Below are 23,562 nucleotides of genomic sequence, written 5' to 3'. Positions count from 1 at the left end.
CCACCATTTGGCTGTATACTTTCCTACCTGTGCTTCACATCACCGGCTGCTAACAAGGATAGAGCAACTCATGATGTAATTGGGGGGGGGGTGAGAGCTCAGGGGGGCTGTTTTCAGTTGCATTCCCCACACCTGTTCCTGCCGCAAATCAGAATACATTTTTTGTTCATTTAATGGCTTATATACATTTCAAAATAAAACTTTAATAAACAGATCTGTGGAGTGGCCACACTTAAGACTACTGTGCAGATCACTACAAATGAAAATAATTTCAGAGTTACGTTCACCATCTGGCTGTGTGCAAAAGGCCCTGGATCGCATCTTGCTTCTCTGAAACACACAGACAGTACAATCCTGTACATAGTTACTCCAAGATGAGTAGCCGTGTTAGTCTGTCTGTAGTAGCAGAAAAGAGCAAAAGTCCAGTAGCACCTATAAGACTAACCAAATTTGTGGTAGGGTATGAACTCACAAAACCTCATACCTTACCATCAATTTGGTTAGTCTTATAGATGCTACTGGACTCTTGCTCTTTTCTATAGTTACTCTAGTCTAAGTCCATTGACTTCAATGGACTTATAATGGAGTAACTCCACATAGGATGGCACTGTAAGTGACTGCTACTGGTGCATTAATAGATAGATATCAGCACTGTGTAGTGGTTGGAGTATCAGGCAAGAATCAGGAAGAATCGAGTTCAAATCTCCACTCTGTCATGGAAGCTTGCTGGGAGACCTTGAGTCAGGTGCTCTTTCTCAGCTCAGCCTAAACCACCTCACAGAATTATTGTTGGAGAATAATGAAATAACGTATATCTGAGCTTCGTTTTAGGAAAAGCTAAACAGAAATGTACTAAATAATACCTTCTAATGCCTTCCTGCAAGGATCTCAAGAGTGGCATACCTCTTTCGCTTCTGATCCTCGCGACGACTCTGTGAGATGGGCCCACCCTTGCTCAACCTAAGGTTAATTTCATGACAGTGTGGAGACTTGAACCTCTGTATCACAGATCCTAGTTAAACACCTTGACCATTATACCACACTGGCTCTTTGAGGGGCACCTAACTGGCTGCTACTGAAACCGAATGCTGAATTTGATAGGCCTTGGGCTGCCTCAAATTCATCTAGGGGCACCTTAAAGACTAACAAAATTTTATTCCAGCACAGATTTTGATGGACTAGCACGCACTTCTTCAGATTTGGCAGGACTAGGATTGCTAGGCTGAGCCTGGTAACTAGCAGGAGTGGTGGGGTGAGGGAATGTGGAGGGAAGTGACATCAGTAACATCATTACGTCACTTCCGGGTACAAGCCAGAAATGACAATGGGTAGCTCTAGGAATCACCACAGCTCCTAGAGCTACCCAGATACCCAGAAGTGACGTGTTGGCAAAGAGGCCTACAATCATTTTATTTTTCTTCTTCCTGAGCAACAGAGAATCACCAGTAGATTGCCCACTGTAACCTAGGAATGCATTGCATCTGAAGAAATGGGCTCTAGTCCTTGAAAGTTTATGCTGGAATAAAAATCCTCTAAGACTTTAAGGTACCACTAGATGATTATTTTGGCTGCAAGATACTAACACGGCTACCCATCTGGAACTATTCTCAAGCAAATAGATCAGTGTGTTCTTGTCTTACTTTTTATCGCAAAAATTTATTACACTGGTTAAAAGAACAAGCAGACATAGACTTATTGCAATAATGAAAAAAGAAATAAGGAAACACATTATCTTGGCATTTGGTATTTCTGCACAGGACAAATAAAATCCATTTTGCAACAAATCTGTCTGCCCGTAACTTCTTTTATTCTCCTATAGTATGTTAACTTCCACCACGCACAAATGCATACGTAAAATGCCTTGACATTTTTCAAAAGGTTTTTAACATTTAAACAACATTTCCCCAGCAACCTTGCTGCTGCCCCAATCCATCCAACTAGCGGTATTACTAAACATACCATATTATTGAGCTTTCTATTCATCCTAATCCGCAAACAGAAAGAAGGAAAAAAGAAAGAAGATCAAACTACACATGACCTTGGAGATCCAGCTATTACTTGGCCTTAAACGGGAGCAGACTAGGGATTCAGAAGAAAAAGCTTTTACTATAACTCTCCACTAGCAGCTAGTACTACTTCCCCAATTGAAACGAGCTTCCCTAGGCTACTTTAAGCCCTGGTAAGGAAAAGGCAGGCACCCATATTGTGCCTATCATTACCCCCCAACACGGCTTCAAGCAGCAGGAGTGAGGGCATTTCCAATCAGCAAAATGGGCTTGGATCCAAAGATGGATCTCAGTGCAGCAGGAACTCCTTCAACAGAATGGCTTTCTATCAGAGGGAGACTTTTGCCAAACCCCCTCCATCAACTTTGCTCCTTCAGATCCACAAGTGGAGAGCAAGTGAATGGCAAGTGAACAGGGAGGAATACACGTGAGTCTGGTCACTTGCCAGCCAAGTGTCATTCGTCACTTGTAGCTTGGCCCTCAGCTTGTGCTGCTTAGGATCTAAGCTATGGAGTGTAGGGAGGTGAGTTAAGTTCCCTTTTCCTCCAGCTCCCCAGCCGTGATTCACACATTCCATTCCCCAAGCTGCTTTTTAGGACCTAACAGTACATTGGGAAAACCCATTGTGGAACTCCAATGTCATTCTGGGCCTGTAAAAAAAGACAGAGAAGCAAAAACATAGGTATGTTCATAAATAGTGCAACATCTGGACTCATTTATGCCCATCTATTAATGGTACAGCTGTCACACTCTTCCATTTAAAAGCAATATGTATTCTTGCTGTTGCTAACCAATACATTATTAACTGAAGATATATGTCTTTAATTGCATCTTTTAGAAAAATCAAACACGCAATTCTTGAGTTAGACTGAATGCCACAGCCAGTAATTTCTCTGATTATATTCAGAATCTTTTCCCCAAAGGCCTTGAGTTTGTTCCATGACCAGAACAGATGAAAAAATTGGCATTAAGACAGTATCACTGCTGATCATTGTCAAAATGACATATTGGGATGGATCCAGCACAAAATTTCTCCTTGTGCTAGAGCTGTTGTACTAGCCGAAACTCAAGAAAAAGACGGTGGTAGCTGGGTACTACTAACCTATAGTATTATAGGTACTCTAATGTATAAGGAAGAAAGGTCTAAGAGAAGTAGAACTGTGCTAACTCTGTTTATTTTTCTGCTTGCACAATGTTAGACCCAAGCCATTATGTCCTAGTTTTCAGCAGTCAAATACCTGTGCAGGTGTGCTCCACACACATCTGTAACATTTTCCCAAACGTATAACCACTTCTATTAGGAAGTATTTCTCATAGCAACTTTCCCCCCATTCATATCTATAATTCAGTACTGTTATATTTAACTTTAAACAAAAGTGGATACATTTCCACACTAGACTTTTTAGTATAATAGATATAATTAAACGCTTGGATTTCGTTTTCCTTCTTGTTTGCATGTACAACGTTTACCTAATCATAGGTGGTTTCAAAGTCATCCTTTTTATTCGTCAGGTCCTGAAAGAATCTTACCAGTCTGCTAAGATGTCAAATAGCATCGAAATAAATAATCTGTAACATACCAAATTGATAGATGCCCTAACAAATTAGTAGAAGACGCTTCTTATACATGAAAAATTAATGTTAAAGGATGGTGGGGGGAAGATATCAATTTATATCTGAATGTGAATCAAACAACTCATTCCAGAAAATATATTATGAGTTTCTGTTTTCCCCTTTCTAGTAGATAGACAAAGGTCTTTGTGTTCAGTGTGGAGAATTTTTTGAAGTAAACTAGTCCAAGATTGCTAGTAGCTGTGTTGGATAATCCTATATTATCAGCTCAACTCCTGAACTCACATGTACATATATAAAGAAATTGCTGCAACTCTTCAGTGTTAATCTGCCAAATAAATTTAGACATTATTTTTTTACAGATATTCTAAATAGCAGAATTAATTTTTAAGGGAACAGTCATACATGAAAACAAATTATCCATGATGATAAGTTCATCTTAATTGCTGACATTCTTCCTAGCCATCAAAGCTGTTAGCTATAATGCTTTATCCATGTCCAACTGTTATTTATTATCATTATATTCTCCTAAGGTAGAAATGTCCTCATACAAACAGATCCCAAAATATTTAGCCAGGGCACTGTTCCAAGGGACAGAATGTTCTTTAGCTATCTAATTCTTTATGCTCTTTGCATATTTAGAGCAGTCTATTCTGATTTCCTAAAGTTCATTTTATATCCACATACTGAACAAATACTGCAAGAAATACTGAACAAATGCACACTTAAACAGGAGTAAGCATCAGTGAACACACTAAGGCTTACTTCCGAGTAAACTTATTGACGAACGCTTAAAAGAATGTATCAGTTTAGAATCCTGGCGGAGACTGAGTTGCAGTCACAATGTCAGCATAAATAAATAAAGCTTAAATAAAGCTTAAATAAAACTTTTGTGTTCTAACTTCTAGGTTGTGCTCTGCCATATCTAAATTACTCCATAAGACTATTGTCAACGTTTCAACGCATGTGGCAAATGGAGGCAGGCGGGGAGCACACAACTGAACACTTTTAAATTTAAGTAATTCAGAAGTACAATCATTTGCCACTGTTCTAGTCCTTTAGTTTATCTAGATTAACTGCATGTTCAAAAAACAACATATCTAACAGGTAGGCTTGCCATTCCCCTGCCCGGGGCGGGGGATTCCCTGCTCCCACCTCCTCCCCCCACCTCCACTTACCTGGCCAGTGGGGGGCTTGCCCCCCGGGGTGCCCCCCAGCAGCATGGCACCCCCCAGGCAGTGTGGCATGGCGCACCCCCGCACCCCGCTGCACTGTACCCCCACACCCCACTGCACCATGCTCCCATGCCCCGCAACGGGCCTGTTTTGGGCTGAATCAGGCCCACAGGGGGGGGATTCAGTCCTTTGGCGAGTGCAGGAGTGCTCCCAGGCCACCCTTTGACCTGTGTGATGACATCACTTCCTGGAAGTGACATCATCATGCATACCGGGAGCACACATGTGAGGAAAGACACTGAAGCCTCCGCAGGGTAAGTGCCAGGCTCCCAGTTGGGGGACTCAAGGGACCTGGCAACCCTACGAACAGGGTAATCCTATGCAGAAATAATCTAATTTTATTGAATTCTTTTATGTGCACTGTAATTCTAAACAGAGTTACACCTTTCTAAATCCACTGAATTCAACCAGCTGAGAAAGTTGTAACTCTGCTTAGGATTTTACTCTAGTTCTTCAGCTAGCTGCTAGTCAAATGTACTGTTTATTCTATCTAGTCAACTATCTGTCCTATTTTTATAAACTTTTCCTGTCAATCTAAAAAAAACTATTTACAAACCTCATCAACTGAGCCATCACTCTAACTGCCACCCTCTCTCATCTCCTGTCCAACTGCCATTTACCAATAAAACTTTAATCAGATTGGCTCACACAGCTATCAATAATTTCCAATAAAAACTTCCCTCACAGGATTCCTTAACTGACCATCCAACAAAGTCAAAGGCCTTTTCAATGTTAAGAAAAACTAGAAGTGTTTTATTGGCTTCTTTTTCTCTTTAACAACACATATAAAGCATGTAATACAAACGGAGATTTCCCTCACAGGTTTATCCTTGTTGATGCCTTTATAAATTATTTTATTTTATCTAATAACAGCCCATATTCTTGAAGGGGGAAGGTTCTGGACAGGGAAAGGTCTTTTCCTGATTTAACTCTTAGTACAATTTTTGCTCCTTCACAAGATTTTGGTATGAACTCCTGATTCATACAATGAAGTTGTCAGGGCATCTTGAAATTAAGATTGCTTTGACCTCTGATGCGTGAACCTCTGATGCGTGAATTTTGCCATGTTAATTATATATCTCAAGAGGCATAATTGAAAAAGATAGCAATACTGGAAGTCAACCAAGGGCCATGTCAGCCTAAGCAATTATGGGATCTGCATAAACAAAAGCCATATGAGATGGGAACTATAGAAAGAAGGGGAATTCAGTAAGTGAGCAAAAAAGCTTGCTAGATCCAATCCTATGCAATGTCACAAGAGCATATAAAAACTTCAGTTAAATAATAACACACACACACTACTCCTGGACACTGATAGTTTATGAAATGCTTTGACACTGACTAAATAGAGCAATACCTTTCTGCGAAGGTACAGATATGGGCTGTTTCCACATGCTCTTAAAGGGATGCCCCACTCATTGAATACTGGCAGCTTTTCCCCACGTATCCAGTCGTCTCTGTCTGCAAAACACTTGTGGGCCATTTGGCTTCTGTTTTTTTGGTGCCTTTTCTGGGAATGCTCTTTCTGCGGTCATGGAAAAGGCACCAAAATAATGGAAGCGAAATGACCTGCAAACATTTCACAAAGGGAAACATGGCCAGTGTACCGTGAATGGGCCATCACTTTAAGGGCATATGAAAATGGCCATGGATAGCTTGGAACTGTGTTGTTTAGCATATACTCCCTCCTCAGCCTCTCAGTTCTTATGGTCTATACAGCTATGGTATATACAGCCATGCCTACATAATTTCTGCTCTGCATCTTTGCATGTCTGTTTCCCCAAAGATGCAAGCCCTGGAGGGCTTGGACTGGGAGCTACTAACTCTAAGGAACCAGCTAGCATTGCCAGTTCCGGGTTGGGAAATTCCTGGAGATTTAGCTGGTGGAGCCTGGAGAGAGCAGGGTTTGGGAGGGGAGACATCTCAGCCAGCTATTATGTCATAGAGGTACACATTCCAAAGCTGCCATTTTCTCCAGGGAAACTGATCTCTCGTGTCTGGAGATTCCAGGAGATCTCCAGCTACCACCTGGCAACCCTAGAACCAGCCCCTTCCCCTACACATTCCCTCCATCAACAATTTCAATATGATCCCCCAGTATTTTCCTGAAAAAGTAAAGAATTTTTACCAATCCTTTTTACGTATACTGCTCTTCTCTCAGTAGGCTATATTATGGTTAAATATCATGTCCTACATTACTGACTGCCCACTTTCACCTTCTCAATCACTCTGCTGGCACAGGTTTTCGCGGGAAGCAAAGGGAAGGAAATAAGAATGTTTTTAGAAGCTTGTAACTTTTTCCATCAGGAAAAAAAACCCTCTTCAAATGAGCCTTCTCCCCCACCCCCACCCCCCTATAAAAAAAAACTTGCCTAGATGACAAGGAAAGCTCTCTCTTGCTTAAAGAAAACATCAGCCCCTTTGTGAAATCAGACAACCTTATATCAACTCCCACTCTCACCTTAATCCTATCTGCATCATACCTAACAACCAATGCCTCTCACACCAGCATAAAACTGCTATGTTTAACAGGTCTTAAAACTAAGGCTTATGAAAGAATGTAAAGGAGAGCAGCGACCAAAATAGCTACTGTCTGGAACCCAAACAATTAACAGCTCAGCAATCAGGGAAGCAAAGACAGACTGAAGAAATTGAGGGGCCACCGAGTTGGGTTGCCAGTGCCACAGAATAACAAGGGGTAACAAGGCCACAGAGCTAAGTTACCAGTGTCACTGAATATGAAGGGGAGACAGAGCCAGGGTTAGGAAGGATATAGATGTGGTGGCAGACTGAAGTGAAGGTCTTCAAGGACTGACAGAGGGAAGAAGGTTCATAACAAAGGAAGGTGAGGGGAAGCTTGCTTAAGAAGGGGCTGGCACTCATGCGCATGCTCAGGTGCAGGCCCTCTTTAAACCCTGGCCCCACTACTTAGTGGGCATCTTACAAGTCACAGCAAAGAGGCGCCATGCAGGAAAAATCAAGTATTTCCAAGCCCCAGCTTCAGTAGATTAAGCACAGTGAATGTGCATGCAAAAGGATGGAGACCCTTTGATTATAATGGTGCCTTTGTAATTAGAGGGCAAATTATTGACTCCTCTTTTGGCTCCAACAGAGTGCTGTGGAAATAATAATTAATATAGAATAAGATTGACCACAGAGTGTTTAGAAGTTTTCTGTTCTCACGTATGCACCAATCAATCAATACACCCGCATATTGAAGAATCGAAGGAACAATCCCCCCTCCCTTCCATCTGTTTAGACAGATGGTTTCTTGGTGATTAGAATACCTCTGAAACATAGGCAGAGTGGGAGAGCTGTCTGACAACTGAGAAGCAGTGGTTGGGGTTTGATTATATAATTTTTCACTTATGTTGTTTCATCTGTTTTTTAATTGAGAGAAAACACCCACAACATTCTGGGGTGCGGGAGATCATGTATTTGGATAATGTCTAAGATGCAAGCAACACGGACAATATCTTCCATTCCACAGTTATATAACTTTGGTAAATGTGGGAAGCATCTGCACTTCCCATACCCCAAGCAGAATCTATACATGCAGCAACAGTTCTCTCAGCAACAACAAAGCTGTGGGAAGGACAGATAGATATATGCACACATCTTTCTCTTCCCACTCAATATTTGCCCACTCATCGCAGGAGAAGAAAGACAAATCCAACCGCAGTAAGATAAGAGTTTAGGTACATCAACAGCCCCCATCTTGCCTTGGTTCTAAAGGCCTCACAGCCTAAATGCTGCCGTGCGCCAACTAAGTGCCAAGCTGCGATGGCTCTGACCTCTAGCCAGTATATTCTAAAGTTCTGGAGACACAGAGGGGGCAGTGAGAGGGAGGGGCTGTTTCTCAATGACACTGCATCTGCTTTGCATGCAGAAAGTCCCAGATTAATTCTCTGCCCTCTCCAGTTAACAGGATCAGGTAGCAGGTGGTGAAAAAGACCTCTGTTCCTCCCTGGGGAACAGTTGACAGAGTAGACAGTACTGACGTTGATAGACTATTGGCCTGATTCATTATAAGACAGCTCTCCATCTCTCTCTCTCTCTTTCTTGCTCGCTCACTCTCTGTGTGTGTATGCCAGCATTTGGGTCTAGAATGGGGAGTACAATATCCAAGCTGCCTCAATTCCTCTGTACTGACCATGATGCTAACATTACTTCCTAATATATCAAGTTAATTGCGTTAGCACATCCTAACCAATCCCCAGAATCAGCAATCCCCTGGAACGCACAGGGGTTTCTACAGCAGAGGCACAGGAGTTCCTCGGTAGACATGACAATTGGAAAGAAGATTCCCAGAATGTAATATGGTGGGGGTGGGGGGAAATTGTGGTTTTGCAAGTCCTAGATGTAACTTCTGGTAGGAAAGAAGCTCAGGTAGGAGGAGTTGGGAAGAATCTCTCTCAGAACTGCTGCCACTTATGGACAACACTGGGTCCATTATAGGGTTGCCAGGCCCCCTCAACCTCCTGGCGGGGGATTGGGGCCTGGCACTCACCTTTCTGAGGGGGGATGCGCACGCAGCGCTCCCACAAACGTGATGATGTCACTTCTGGGAAGTGATGTCATCACGCGGTGCCTCCCTCCGAGCACGCCCATGCTCCGCACAGGCTTAGATTGGGGCCACTGCAGAGGGCAGGAGCCCTCCTGCCCTCTGCAGTGGCCCAAAACAGGCCCGATACGGGCCAAACTGGGCCGATCCATGTGCCGGCTGCGCACGCAAGCGTGCAGCACCGCAAGGTAGCGCGCACAGAAGAACCGCGCCCCCCTGCTGGCCAAGTAAGTGGGGGTGGGGTGTGAGGGGTGGGGGTATGGTATCCTTAGTCCATTACTCTGATTTGGTATCGAGCAATTTCCTTTGTTCGTATGAAAGCCCCTACCAGAATATGAGAGTTCTACAGCTTCTGTGCAGAACATGACCCAAAAAAATGAAACTTCAAGGCCTTCAAAATGTGTAGCATAAATAGGGCTGTAGACAGGAAACAATGACCTCAACAGAGAAATAAATATGCACAGTTTGGAATAAGCCACTCCCACGGGGCTTGGCTTGAGTTTTCTAAAGCATGTTTTATTCCAGCAAATATATTTTCCCGACTTAGATATCATACAAGTATATAATCTCATTATTGCTCAATTTGCCAACTGCCAACACATTGAAGTTCTGAGAATATAATACCCACTAATTCCCAATTAAGACACTACTTTGCCATCTGAAGACACAAATCTGGCAGGGACGAGGGAGATACTGAGCAATGCCATCCATCTTTCTGATAGGTCGATTTGAATCATATTTACTTTGAAGGCTCATTTACTGGGTCTTCAAGAGGTCTCAGTGATTATTAAGAATTATCACAATGGAAGTTTGAGAGCTGCCACAGGATTTAAGAATAGGGATTGGATCCAGACAAACATTTCCACAAGCAGAATGAGATTTCTACCTGTAGAGAAAAACTCCCCCCCCCCCGCACCTTCCTGTGGCAGCCCAATCTACCCCCCATCCTTTTCCTAGTGAACAGAAAATCAGGGGCATCCCACATCAGATTTCGCAACAGGGGGGGAGGCAGGTGAGTCACACTCCCTATATCCACAGCAATGCTAGTCTGGATCCAAGCCTACGATTTCTGCAGCGCAGCATGACAGTTACCCTGAAGGAGAATGCTAAGCAAACTCTATTAAGTAGGAACCTCAGCCTTTGTTTCAACATTTCATTTTGGCCTCTGTTCAGAAACTATTAGCCCAGAATTAAGCTACCAGAGTATAAGATGGAGCATGCAACTGGGAGCATATTATGCCCGAATCTGCATCGGGCATCTAGTTGGTTTGGGACCCCATTTCAAAGTGCCATTTTTGACTTTTAAACTCTTAAATTTTGGTTGCCATACACTTCTGGCAGGAGGGCTCCCACCAATGTCCTCCCACTCTTCCAACCAGTGGGAGATAGGTAGACACTACACACAAGTGCTTTCTCAGAATCATGTCCACCCAGGGCCGGATCTAGGGTTGCCAGCACCCAGGGCACCCCTTGTCCGGCCTTCATCACGGGCATCACCCCATCACGAGTGCTACGTGATGATGTCACTTCTGTGACATCATCATCCAAGGATGGGAGGCATGCCACCCATGCAGCAAGCGGCCGCCCCAGCACACATTGCCCCACGGAGATGGCGGCGGTGGCATGCATGTGTACTGGGGGTGGCTGGCTTGCCACGCACTCTCTGTCCTGCGCGCACAGCAAGCCAGCCGCCCCATTGGCACAGCAGGCGGAGGGCCTCCCAACCCAGCGCGCTCCTGGCGGCTGGCAGCCATGCCCGGTGCCCCCCCTTTGGCGGTGCCAGGGGCAGGCTACCTCCCCTGCCCCCCCTCGATCCGGTCCTGTGTCCACCACTGCCAGAAAATAGTTGTTCATTACACTTCTCTCCAGGTCTGCTCCTGATAGCCCAGGCGAGCCTGATCTCGTCAGACCTCAGAAGCTAAGCAGGGACAGCCTTGGTTAGTAACTGGATGGGAGACCTCCAATGAAGACCAGGGTTGCAGAAGCAGGCAATGGCAAACCACCTCTGATAGTTTCTTGCCATGAAAACCCCACCAGGAGTCGCCATACGTCAACTGTGACTTGAGGGCACCCCCCCCCCCACACACACACATTTCTCTCCAAACCTTTCCTCCAAGGAGATCATGGAAGCAATAACAGGGAGATGCTATTTTAACCCTGAATAAGAACCCTGTGAAGCAAGCTAGGCCAAGAAGCCCAATTGAGAAGCAACATTTGGGAAGAAAGTATAATTCTCCTCCATCTCTCCCCAAAGTTTCCAGCCCAGGTTCTGAATTTGTGACAGAAAAATAGGTCTGGGACGGCTACTGAGAGGGAAATGCTGGAAGAGAGGGTAAGTGGAAGGAGAGAGTAAGTAGAGGGAGAAAGCCAACAGAGCCTCCTCCCTATTGCTTCTTTATTATTAAAACGATTTATTATACACCCGGTTTTTCAAGGGATAACTAGCAGCCAGAGTACAAACAAACACACTGAAGGAGCAGTAGAACATGTTAATCCATCCATCCATCCATCCATCCATCAATCCATCCATCAATCAATCATCAGTTTATTAATACCGTCAAGGACCAGCACAGAATGTCCATAACTGTACCTTCGAATAAGACATAAAATTGCAACACATAAAATGTTAATTTATACATACTTTACACATAAAATTCTTTGGATATAAATAATATTTGTTAAAAATCAATTGTACTTTGTATTATTTCCTTACGAATTTTACAAGTTGCGGCAAGGAATCTAGCAAAGGGAGCAATAATCAATGGATTGGCATCTAAAAGCTGCTTCCTGGTACATTCCTTATCAGAACAACCTGGAAACAGACCTAGCAAAGGAAAAACAAACTTTGCTCGAATATCCAGATGGAATTGACAATGGAGCAATGGGCTACAACATATCTGGTGTTTACAAAAACCAGAAAATTTGAAACTCTATTCATATCTTCCTGCCGTTCAATGTCTAACACCCGCTTGCTTGATGGAGGCCTTTGCCTGGGAACATGTTACTCCATCTTCAGCTTTCCCAAATCCACTAAAATAGAGCTGTTAGGTGATGGACTGGAGCCAACCAAGAAACAAATAAAAATTATTTTATCTGTACCCTGCCTAGGGTTGTTAGGCAGTAACCAGCGGGAGGGTTGTTGGGGGAGAAGACTGTCCCAGGAGAAAAATTAAAAAGAAAGGCCTCATCAACTGACAGGAAGTTCCTAACAAAGAGTTTTGGCAATTCCTAGACCTAAAAACAATCAAACAACACTGTGATTTATGGCTACTATATTGTATCATAAAACTACATATACTCCTAACATTTTTCATAAATGACAGCAAAATATCCCAGAAAATAATGCGATCTTGTATCACAATTTTAGAAAAGTTCCATTCTTGTAATATTATGAAACAGCTTCTGTAATAAGTTGTAGTACGACAAGTCAAACAGCTTCTGTAATGAGCTGTAGTAAGACGAGCATCTAGATGTAAGCTTATTTCATAGTTGACCTTCCTCAGAGGTTATTTTTACAAAATCTTCCTCAGAAGTTATTTTCCTCTTGTTTATAACTCCGTATTTCCACAGAAAACATCCATAGGAAGGTCAACTACAAAACAGGTTTATATCTAGATGCTTGTCAGCTTGCCCTACTACAACCTATTACAGAAGCCGTTTCCTAATATTACAAGAATGGGACTTTTCTAAAATTGTGATATAGGATCACATTATTTGCTGGAATATTTTGCTGTCAATTATTAAAAACTAGTAACAAAGCCAGTTGTGGGGAAAAATACAATGGGCTCTAGAAAGGGGAGGGCGGGCAGTGGGCATTGCCTCTGTCCCTGTGGCTGATCCTGGACGGGTGAAGACAGGGGGCGGGCATTGCCATCTGGTCCGCTCTTGTCCCCAGCCGGGTGAAGGTGGGGGGCAAGCATTGCCACATGCTCCATGGCTGATCCCGGCCAGGTGAAGGAGGGTGGGCATTGCCACCTGCTCCGCTCTTGAGTCCAGATGGGTGAAGACAGCAGGCATTGTTGCCTGCTCCGCATCTGATCCCGTCAGGGTGAAGAAGGGGCGGGCATTGCCACCTGCTCCACATCTGATTCCGGCGGGTTGACGGGTAAGCAGGCATTGCCTGTGAGGGAATATATATATATATAAATATCCCAGTCAATCCTCATTATGGGGCAATATCCCTTCACTCAACAGGTGCAGGATATTCCACCTTCTTAATATTATCATATTCAGATAATATTTACCTTCATTTAGTAACTATATACAGCAAAGCAAACAGCAAACTATGAGAGAAAATTTGTTCATGACTTGTACATGAGATAGACAGTTACAGTAACACTTTTTTTAACTGACCCAAAAGGAATCTTCATTCACAGCAGGGAGGGGCCAGTTCAATAGCAACAGATAAACTGACACTATACAAAGTATCAAGCCCTCTTTCCATCTGCAAGTACTCTTCACTCTTTCTATTCAAATAAGGCTACAGTGATTTATTCCAATATTGGTGATGAGTGAAGGCAGGGGCGGGCATTGCCACCTGCTCCACTCCTGATCCCAGCTGGGTAAAGGTGGGGAGGGTGAGCATTGCCACCTGGTCCACATCTGATCCCGGCTGGGTGAAGGGAGGGTGGACATTGCTACCTGCTCCGCTCCTGATCCCAGCTGGGTGAAGGCAGTGGGCGGGCATTGCTACCTGCTCCGCTTCTGATCCCAGCTGGGTGAAGGGGGGCTGGCATTGCCACCTGTTCCACGTCTGATTCCAGCTGGGTGAAGGCAGGGGATGGGCACTGCCACCTGCTCCACTCCTGCTCTCAGCGGGCATTGCCACCTGCTCCACTCTTCATTCCAGCAGGGTGAAGGTGGGGGGGTAGGCATTGCCACCTGCTCTGTGCCTGATCCCAGCCTGGGCTTCCTGCCGCAATGATGCACTCTCAGAGGGACAGGCTGCCTCTCCTGAGCTTCCTTCAATGGCAGCATCCTCTGGAGGTGCACCAGGGTAGGAAGTGAGTTTTGCCTGGAACATGCTTAGCCTTTTATATAGTAGGATGTTAGGACTATATGTAATTTTATGATACAATATAGTAGCCATAAATCACAGTGTTGTTTGGTTTTTGTTTTTTTTATACTGTAATCCCAGTTTGTTTTTCGATTCCTAGAGCTACCCAGAAACTACGGTAAAAACGTCCAGCTTTACCTAGAGCTACCCTTTGTTACTTCTGGGCAGTTCTAGGAAAGGCCATAACTCTGGTAAGAACTTCCTGTAAGACCTTATTTTTATTTTTTCTCTTCCTAGTACTTCCAGCAGCAGCAAGCAATGAGATATGGGGACCGGGGATTCCCTGCCCCCACTGGGGGTTTGGCATCCCTAACTCTGCCTTTTTCCTTAGTGGGGTCCAAAAGCAGCTCCCATCGTTCTCCTCTCCTCCATTTTATTCTCACAACAGCCCTGTGAGGGAGGTTGGTTGGCAGTGTGCGAGTGTCCCAAGTTTCCATGGCAGAGTGGGGATTCAACCCTGGGTCTGCCAGATCCTAATCTTACACACTAACCACTACACCAGACAAAAACATGATCAACAACTGCAGACTGTACTTAAATCATTCAAAAGATGACACAGATGTGAAAAATCATCTCTTGACATCTGGTTCAGCACAAGCCGAACACAACATGGAAAGGTTCACAGAACGTTATTCACCCCCAGCAACCTCCAGCAACCTCCAGCAACCTCTTGTCAGCACAAAAACAGCTTGGCCATAAATAAAAGGCACAGCAAGGCGTTGGTCATTAAGAACCCTGGAAGGAGGGAGGGAACAAGAAGTAGGGAACGTACAAGACAATATTATTAGCAGAACTAACAAAGTCAGGGCCAAGCTACAAGTGACGAATGACACTTGAACAGCAAGTGTATTTCTCCCTGTTCACTTGCCCTCCACTCAATCCACTTGCCGTTCAAGTGTCATTCATCACTTGTAGCTTGGCCCTCAGCCTCAAGAAGTTTGAGTGTATTTGCATTCCACCAGCCAACCTTTCAAAAAAAAAGGGGGGGGGGTAACAGGACTGTCAGTTTACTGACCAGCCCATAAATTCAGACTTGCTTGGGAAGCGGCCAGCATCAGAGTAGGCAGTTTTAATTACAGTAATACAGAAAAGAAGACAGACCATAATATTTATAGAGGAAAGCTTCACGAGTTGGTATTTGCACAAAATACAAATGAGATTTGTACAAATGTACAATAAAATCACAAAAGCTTCACATTAAATTAGCCTCAAAAGGAACAAAGGAAGGGAAAGAGCTGGCCAAAGGGTAAACTCAAAAATTCCTAAAGTTAAAAAATCTTCTCAAAATGGTGGTGTTTAAAGCTGGAGGGTAAGAATAAAAGGGAAGGAGAGAGAAATGACACTCCAAAAGCCTGGCTTGACCACTGACTTAAGGTGTGGAAGCAGACATGCCACACCAAAGTGATCTCAAGGATTTTAAAAAAATAGGTATGGAGTCCCAAAGATACAGTATACGCATGAAAGACATGTCAAAAGTATACGAGTGACAGTGTGAAGTAGTGTTTTGAATGTTGGAATAGGACTGGGGAGGCCAAGGTTTAAATTTTTGGAAAAACAGATAACTCACTGGCTGCTCAGTCATCTTTTGTCAACCTAACGTACTTCACGTGGTTGTTGTGACAATAATATGGGGAAATGGCACATCATGTTTGCTGCTGCCCTCAGCTTGATAACCAACAAGAAAAAAAGAAGGAAGTATGCCAAGGAGTGACTCAGTACAATATTATTATCTGTACCACACTACAAATATCAATGTATCTACATTGAGTTTTCAATTATCTACAGCAATTCAATACACATGCATGGAGAGAGAATTAATTCCAATATAGTAGAATTCTCTCAAACTTTGCTCATGACGCCCGAAGGTACACAGTGCCAAAAAGGTCCAGAATATAGCTGGTTGGTAGCATCCAGAGTTGCAATCTTGCAACTCTGGATGCTACCAACCAGCTATATTCTGGACCTTTTTGGCACTGTGTACCTTCGGGCGTCATGAGCAAAATTTGAGAGAATTCTACTATATTGGAATTAATTCTCTCTCCATGCATGTGTATTGAATTGCTGTAGATAATTTTGATCAGGCATCTGATGAAGAGAACTTGATTCTCGAAAGCTTATGCTATAATAAAATTGGTTAGTCTTAAAGGTGCTACTGGACTCTTTTTGATTTTGTAGATAATTGAAAACTCAATGTAGATACATTGATATTTGTAGTGTGGTACAGATAATAATATTGTACTGAGTCACTCCTTGGCATACTTCCTTCTTTTTTTCTTGTTGGTTATCAGCTGCCCTCAGCTTGGCAAAAAAATATGATATGATAAATGCATAAATTTGTTGTCAAATTTCATGGTCAAATACTTTTTAAAATGTAGTCAAATATGTATGCATCTAAGTGAGAAGGGGGAGTCGGAAAGTACAGCCCAGTCTCATCAGAGCTCAGAAGCTAAGCAGGGTAAGCCATAGTTAGTATTTGGATGGGAGACCACTAAGAAAGACTGAGGTTGCTCTACGCAGGAATTTATTTATTTAAAATATTTATTAAACACCTTTCCTCCAAAGGGGAGCAAGGTAGCATAATGTGCTCAAAGGCAAACCATCTCTGTTTCTCACTTGCCTTGAAAGCCCCTTGCTGGGGTCGCCATAAGTCACTTGGGACTTGATGGTGCATACGTACATGCATAGTGAAAAGAGGGCTTCAGTCTGCATAGGTAGCAGAGAAAGAATCAAGAAGCAGGCACCAAATACGGCCAGGGCCTCTATAAACCAAACAATGAAATGCCCTTAAATATTCATTCATATACCATTGTTGCCACCAACAACCACAGAATTATGCTCACAGCCAATGGTTTGGCAATAGCTTGGGCTCTGATGTTGTGAGACTAGCATGACCCTACTGGGTCTGCTGTGCAACCATCTTTGGAGAATACTCTAAGATGGGACTGTGAAAATGTATCCTTATCCTTCACTGCATTTACCAGAAAAATGAACTGTTCAAATGGATAGTCACCGCAGTGCAAAAACCGATGCGCTGAAAAAGATCATGTTTCTATTTATTTAATTATTTCATTTTAAACCCCAACTTTCTCCCCAATGGGGACACAAAGCGGCTTCCCTTGTTCTCTTCTCCATTTTATCCTCCCAGTAATAACCCTGGTGAGGCAAGTTAGGTTTAGAGTGTGTGACTGGTCCAAGGTCACCCCGCAAGCTTCCATGGCAGAGCAGGGATTTGAACCAGATCCCACCACACCATGAACCAGATCCCACTGATTCCTCCTTCCTAATGCAGACCCCTGATTTACCATTCATGCTGTTCTTGTCTTGTCCCTCAGGAGGAGAATTTCAGGGGCATCACTGTCTGTGAGGAAGGGGGAGGTAGGCAGGAATGTTCGGCTCCACTTTCCATCAGCAGAAAATTTAACACGGGTCCAAGCTGTATTTTGCAAACCCATGTAATATACACACGTACAACCAGCCAGGAACTAGGCCTGGCTGTGGCTGCCTGTCAAGCATAAACTGAGAGCCAAGCTACAAGTGACGCCTGACACAGGTTGGACACTTGTCAGCTTCCCTCAAGTTTTGATGGAAAATGTAGGCATCCTGGTCTTGCAGCTGTAAAGGACAGCCAAGCTGTAAAACCAGGACGCGTACACTTCCCATCAAAACTTGAGGGAAGCTGACAAGTGTCCAACCTGTGTAAGGCATCACTTGTAGCTTGGCTCTGAGGGAGCCAGTGTAGGTTTGCTGCTACGGAATTCGTGAAATGGCCTTGAACTGTGCCACAAAACACATACGGCAGGGGAAGAAGGGAAAACAAATAATGCAGAAAAGTAACTCATTAGCCAATACATCTTGGGGGGAAATTTCCTCTTGATGCCAGTGTCAGACCCTCAGGGGAACTAGTGTTCTGAACCTCTCCCAAAAGCCACTGCGTTGCAGCAATATTGCAAAAGCTGGTTCTCCTACATCTGTTGCAAGACTACACCTACTCTAAGGGATTTAAGGATATGCAAAGGTTCGTTAAATCTGCTATGAGGTACCTTGGAATCTGCAGGCAAGCCAGAGAAATTGCACCAAAAAGGACAACCCCACAACTCAACACCAATCATTGTTCTCTTTGCTTTGGCCGCCCTTTTACTCTAAGGATGATCTCCCATTCAGATAGCACAGTTTCACAGTCACTCTACACGTTACTCCTTTTACAAGTCTGCACGGAGACAACCCATGTTCTACATGGACACACATCGCCTCGGGGATTGGCTCTATTTAAAAAAATTCAAATGGGCTCAGAAAGCTGCCGCCAGGAGAGGGAAAGCTCCTGCCTTTCTCCCACGCTTTTTTTCTTCTGTGAAAAAACAGTGCTGGGAAGAAGAGTTTTCCCCTTTCTGCTGCTGCACATGCACCTCCACGTGGAGCAGAAGAAATGGGGAAGTGTCTCCGCCCATACTGTTTTTGCATGGGGAGAAAGCTTGAGAGAAATGCAGAAGCTTTCCCTCCCCTGGTGGTAGCTTGCTGAGAGCCAAGCTACAAGTGACGCCTGACACAGGTTGGACACTTGTCGGCTTCCCTCAAGGTTTGATGGGAATTGTAGGCATCCTGGTCTTGCAGCTGTAATGGAGAGCCAAGCTGTAAAACCAGGACGCCTACACTTCCCATCAAAACTTGAGGGAAGCTGACAAGTGTCCAACCTATGTCAGGCATTACTTGTAGCTTGGCACTGAGTCTCTTTGCATGCTGGTTTTTTTTAATAGAAGCAAATCCCTGAGATGATGTGTGTCTGCGCAGAGAATGGGTTGGCTCCGTCCAGAACTCGTAAAAGAAGTACCGTGTAGAGTGACTGTTAGGAGACCAATCACTGCATATGGGGCATGCAGAGTTCCTGGTGACTTCTCCACGGAGGGCTATAGCTCAGCAGTAAACACTAGTCAAGCAGAAGATCAACGATTCAGACCTCAGCATCTTTTTTTTAAAAAACTGGTCAAAGGAGGACTTTTTATTGGGAGAACTGAGTGGTTGCCTTGCATCAAGAGAAGTTCCAGGCACAATTGTTTTCCACCATAAAAGAGAGGAAGTTAAACGAAGCGTTTTTCTCCCTTAAAAGTATAGCAGGCAACTGAGTTAATAAATGGAAGGTACAATAAAACACGAGAGTTCTGTGGGATTAGAAGGGACCTGGGGAGAAAACACATTACATCTTCTGCGTAATGTTAGCATATATAAACACTCCTAAGAGCTTGGTATCAGAGCCAATTCCTTTTCTGGTCAATTAACTCAACTCCCCCCAAAATGCTAGATGCTCACAGAAGAAGTACTCCTTAATCTATTTTTAGTACTGATGAAGAATTAAGAATTATTTGAAATTTATAACTGAAGGGGGCTTGCTGTTTACAACGATTCTGCACCCCTTACTACATTTTCAGTGACCGGTGGTCAGCTTTTAGGAGATGGCGTTCACTGGGTGTGGATGACGGACCCAACCTGCAAATTCTATCCCAGACCTACAAGACTTGCATGCTCTTCTCTATTGCTCTGAGTTACATCACAGCATGCACTCAAGAGACACTTCTGCTACCACCACCCCTACTATGCTTTTATCCCAAAAAGAAATGGTCCAAAGGGGAGCTACTTGGCCCCCTACAGAAGAACACAGTCATACGGGCTTCTTCAATGGACTGGCTGGATAGTTCCTTCCCTGAGCCATTTCTGATTTGGAAAACAGTGCAAGGGGGGAGGAAGTTGAAGCTCCTTCTGCTCACATGCCACAGTTTGATCCAGAGGGGGAATAGCACCAAAGCACACACAAATCATGCATGACTGTGACAGCTGTCCCTCACCCAGTGAATTCTGTCTCGTGGAAATGTACCTTGGGTAATACCCTCTTGTACTATCCATGAACACATACTGCTGAGAAGAATACACCAGAACTGGTTATCCAAGTAATTCTTCTGCAGGCGAATCTGTTTGAAGAAACTACAGAAAATTCTGGCTGTTGGATCACTCATCTCAGTGTATATATGCACAAACATAACCTGAAGGTGCCCTATGCCAAGACAGACTGAACCTGACATCTTCTGCGTGCCAAGCATATGTTTTACCACCAAGCTATAAATCCTCCACTTCATGTAACTTCCACTTGAAAGCAACAGTTTTATTCAGGCCCAAGGTTTGCTCCAGAACTGCACCCACAAATCAGATCTACTCCCAAGTCACCTAGAGATATGCACTAATCCATTTAAATCATTTTTGCAGCCATCTGCCCCACTGCATCACACCCCACAGAGTTTAAGCCAGGGACCTGGCTGGTTAGGTACCAACTCCCTTGCACTACTGATTGGAGAAGGGAACCACAGGCAATGGAAGCCAAGATACCACCACCACAGACCACAATCACTCCCTGCACCGCCTTCTCCTAAAAAGCTCCAGGGTCTACCATATGCCACATAGATGAGTGCAGTCAGACTACTAGTCCGTCAATGGTCAGTTCTGTCTACTTTGACTGGCTGCCACTTTCCAAGGTCTCAGGCTGTATGATCTGCTACCCAAACCTTTTAACTGGAGATGCTGGGGATTGAACCTGGAACCTTCCGCCGGCAACAGCAACCGTCTACCCCTGAGCCACAGCCCTACTCCCCTTTGACTTGGCAATTCACTGCAAACGGGAAGTGAGAAGGCTCTCCCCTTTATGTTTACAGATTGCCTGCCTGCCTGTGTCCCATTCTGCTCCAAGTATTTGCATCTCTTCCAGCCACTCAGGGATGGGAGGGACCAGAACTTCCCGTCAGTGAGATCTGTGCGCCCATCGTCTTGTTAGCACTTGTCTCAGGAGCAATGCATGGATGCACTCACAGACCCAATGCTATCAGGAACGGCTGGTAAAGCTTGCATGAAAAGGGCACATTATGTACCCAAGTATGACCATGTTGTGATCTCTCTTCGCCTGATAAGAGATCCTTGTGGGGCTCAAAAGCTTGTACATTACAGCATGCCGGGGTCACTGAGCTATTGTGTATGTCAATCCTCAGTCTATGAAAATATACGTATCACCGATCTGCACATCAAGTGATTATATAGCTTCAAAGTCCATTATGTAACCTTTAGGAAGACAGACCCTTGCAAAGAGATTATAAAAACTCCCTTTCACCATTTCTTTTTAAACTTCGAGAGTGCTAAGCACATTGGCGTATAAACAAAACAGTAGGCACCGGAGACTGCCAGGAAAAGTCATTCTAAACACTTGCAAAAAAGGGGGGAGGGGTCTCTTTAAGCAGGGAATTTCTGTTTCCAGTCTCTCAATAACTAGGTCGACATATTATTTATTTTAAAAGAAAACATATTTATCAGTACCTCAGTGTTCGGTTATTCCCCCTCCCCTCATTAGCAGAGACTGAGCTGGAATTTTTGACAGTTTTTCCTCTTGTCAGCCGCTCCATGTTAGTGGGACAACAAGTCGCGAGAAACAAAATGACGCTCTGGCAAAAGGGAATGAAGTTTGAAGCTTACTGACCTTGTGCCCCCAGGGAAGAAGCTGCCCCATGATCCTTCTATTGTTTTTTAAAAACAAATCAACTCTCTTCAGTGAGGAATTTAATATCCACGCCAGGCTCCGGTGAAGAAAATTAACAGAGGGATTCTTTATGGTCCGGAAAAGCAGGCAGTGTCTTACTAAGTGCTTCAGCTCAAGTATACCGGCTGTCTCCAGAGAGGCAGTTTCAGGGAGAATCCAGCCCACAAGAGCTTTCAGCCTATGAAGAAGAGCTAAGGGAAAGGAAAACCACTCCCCGCTGTGTGAAGCAGAGTGTTCAAACGCAAGGGAAAGCAGAAGGAGCGAAGATCCAAGGAAGCCAGGAGTGAGACTTTCTGTTTTGATGCTGTGCAGGTCTTCAGGAACCAAGAAAAGACAGACACATTACTTTGTTTTAATATTTAACTGTGCTGGCAGCCCAGTTTATGCCAGAAATTCAGGGCAAGACCAGAAACCAAAAGATTCGTCTAAATAATAAGTGGAGATAGCCCCTCTTTGCCCTAACATACGGAGGAAGAGATCACTATTATTCCCGTATGGATCAATCTAGGCTGAAATCTTGTGCAGCGAATTTGCACGAGATGCATACAGGATTGCAACATTACTTGGAAGAGAGTTGTAACAGAAATCTGCAGGGGCTATAGAAAGACATTTGTGCCTCAGTGGCTCCAGCAACCTTAGCAAGGCACTGTCTCCAAAGACAGGGAACCGTAACATTCCTATAGGATTGGACTGCACCAACAGCTGGAGAAAACTGAAAACAGGTTATTATATCAGGATTTGAATCCAGCAGCACCTTAGAGACCAACAACAGTAAAAGCTCCCTTCTTCAGATACCTGTATCTGAAGAATGGAGCTTTGTCTCTCAAAAGCTTATACCCTGAAAATTTTTTAGGTCTTTAAGGTACCGCTGGACTCACATCCTGTTGTTTCACTGCAGGCCAACATGGCTACCGATCTGAAACAAGATATCATCTGGCTGACAGGCATATCAGATAACACCATAAATCAAAACTAATCAATATACCTCCCATAGAATGCAAGATGTACAGCTTCTTTTTTCCTGCATGCTTCAGTGCCTTTAGAGTTGAAAAAAGTTGGGATTTACCACAATAACCAGGAAAGTAAGCCTGAAAACAAGATAACCCTCTTGCGATTTCCAGTAGCAGTAATGCAGGCATCTATGTTTTCAGAATGTTTTAATCAGTATGAAAATACACGCATCAGCTGCAGCCCTCTACGAAACTTCACACGTCAGCTGCAGCCCTCTAGCCATATTTCATAATGCTCCATCCCAAACTCTACTGTTGTATCTAAAATTTGCCTTTTACTTGGCAGGCAATCTCACTCTTCCTCTGGGTGGTACATGAGGTTTACCTCCATACTATATGGACAACATCATGCAAATTGAGAGAAGGAAGAATGTTTCTTGCTAAAGCGGGAGGAATTTTGTCGGTGCAATAAACAGACGATTATTATTATAGGTTCTCCTTTAAAAATTAATCTCTATCTCCCCCCGCCCCGTATACCGCAAGCTACCTCAAACTTGTGGGAAACTTATATCTATTACTGATAAGTCTTCTGTTTACCAATCACAAAGCAACCTG

The 23,562-nt window shown here is 43.9% G+C and overlaps 1 protein-coding gene across 1 annotated transcript in view; it reads right to left on the bottom strand.

Moving 5' to 3' along the window:
- The window catches only part of PLD1 (phospholipase D1), a 174,170-nt gene extending 152,080 nt beyond the window's left edge, over positions 1-22,090 (bottom strand). Inside the window, exon 1 of the mRNA XM_054982555.1 lies at positions 21,938-22,090. The gene's annotated coding sequence lies outside the window, so the exon portion shown is untranslated. The remainder of the gene's footprint in view (positions 1-21,937) is intronic.
- Between the last annotated feature and the right edge of the window lie 1,472 nt (positions 22,091-23,562).

Source organism: Eublepharis macularius, chromosome 6 (assembly GCF_028583425.1).
Source record: "Eublepharis macularius isolate TG4126 chromosome 6, MPM_Emac_v1.0, whole genome shotgun sequence".
Lineage (NCBI taxonomy): Eukaryota > Metazoa > Chordata > Lepidosauria > Squamata > Eublepharidae > Eublepharis > Eublepharis macularius.
This window is presented reverse-complemented; position numbering and strand designations above follow the sequence as displayed.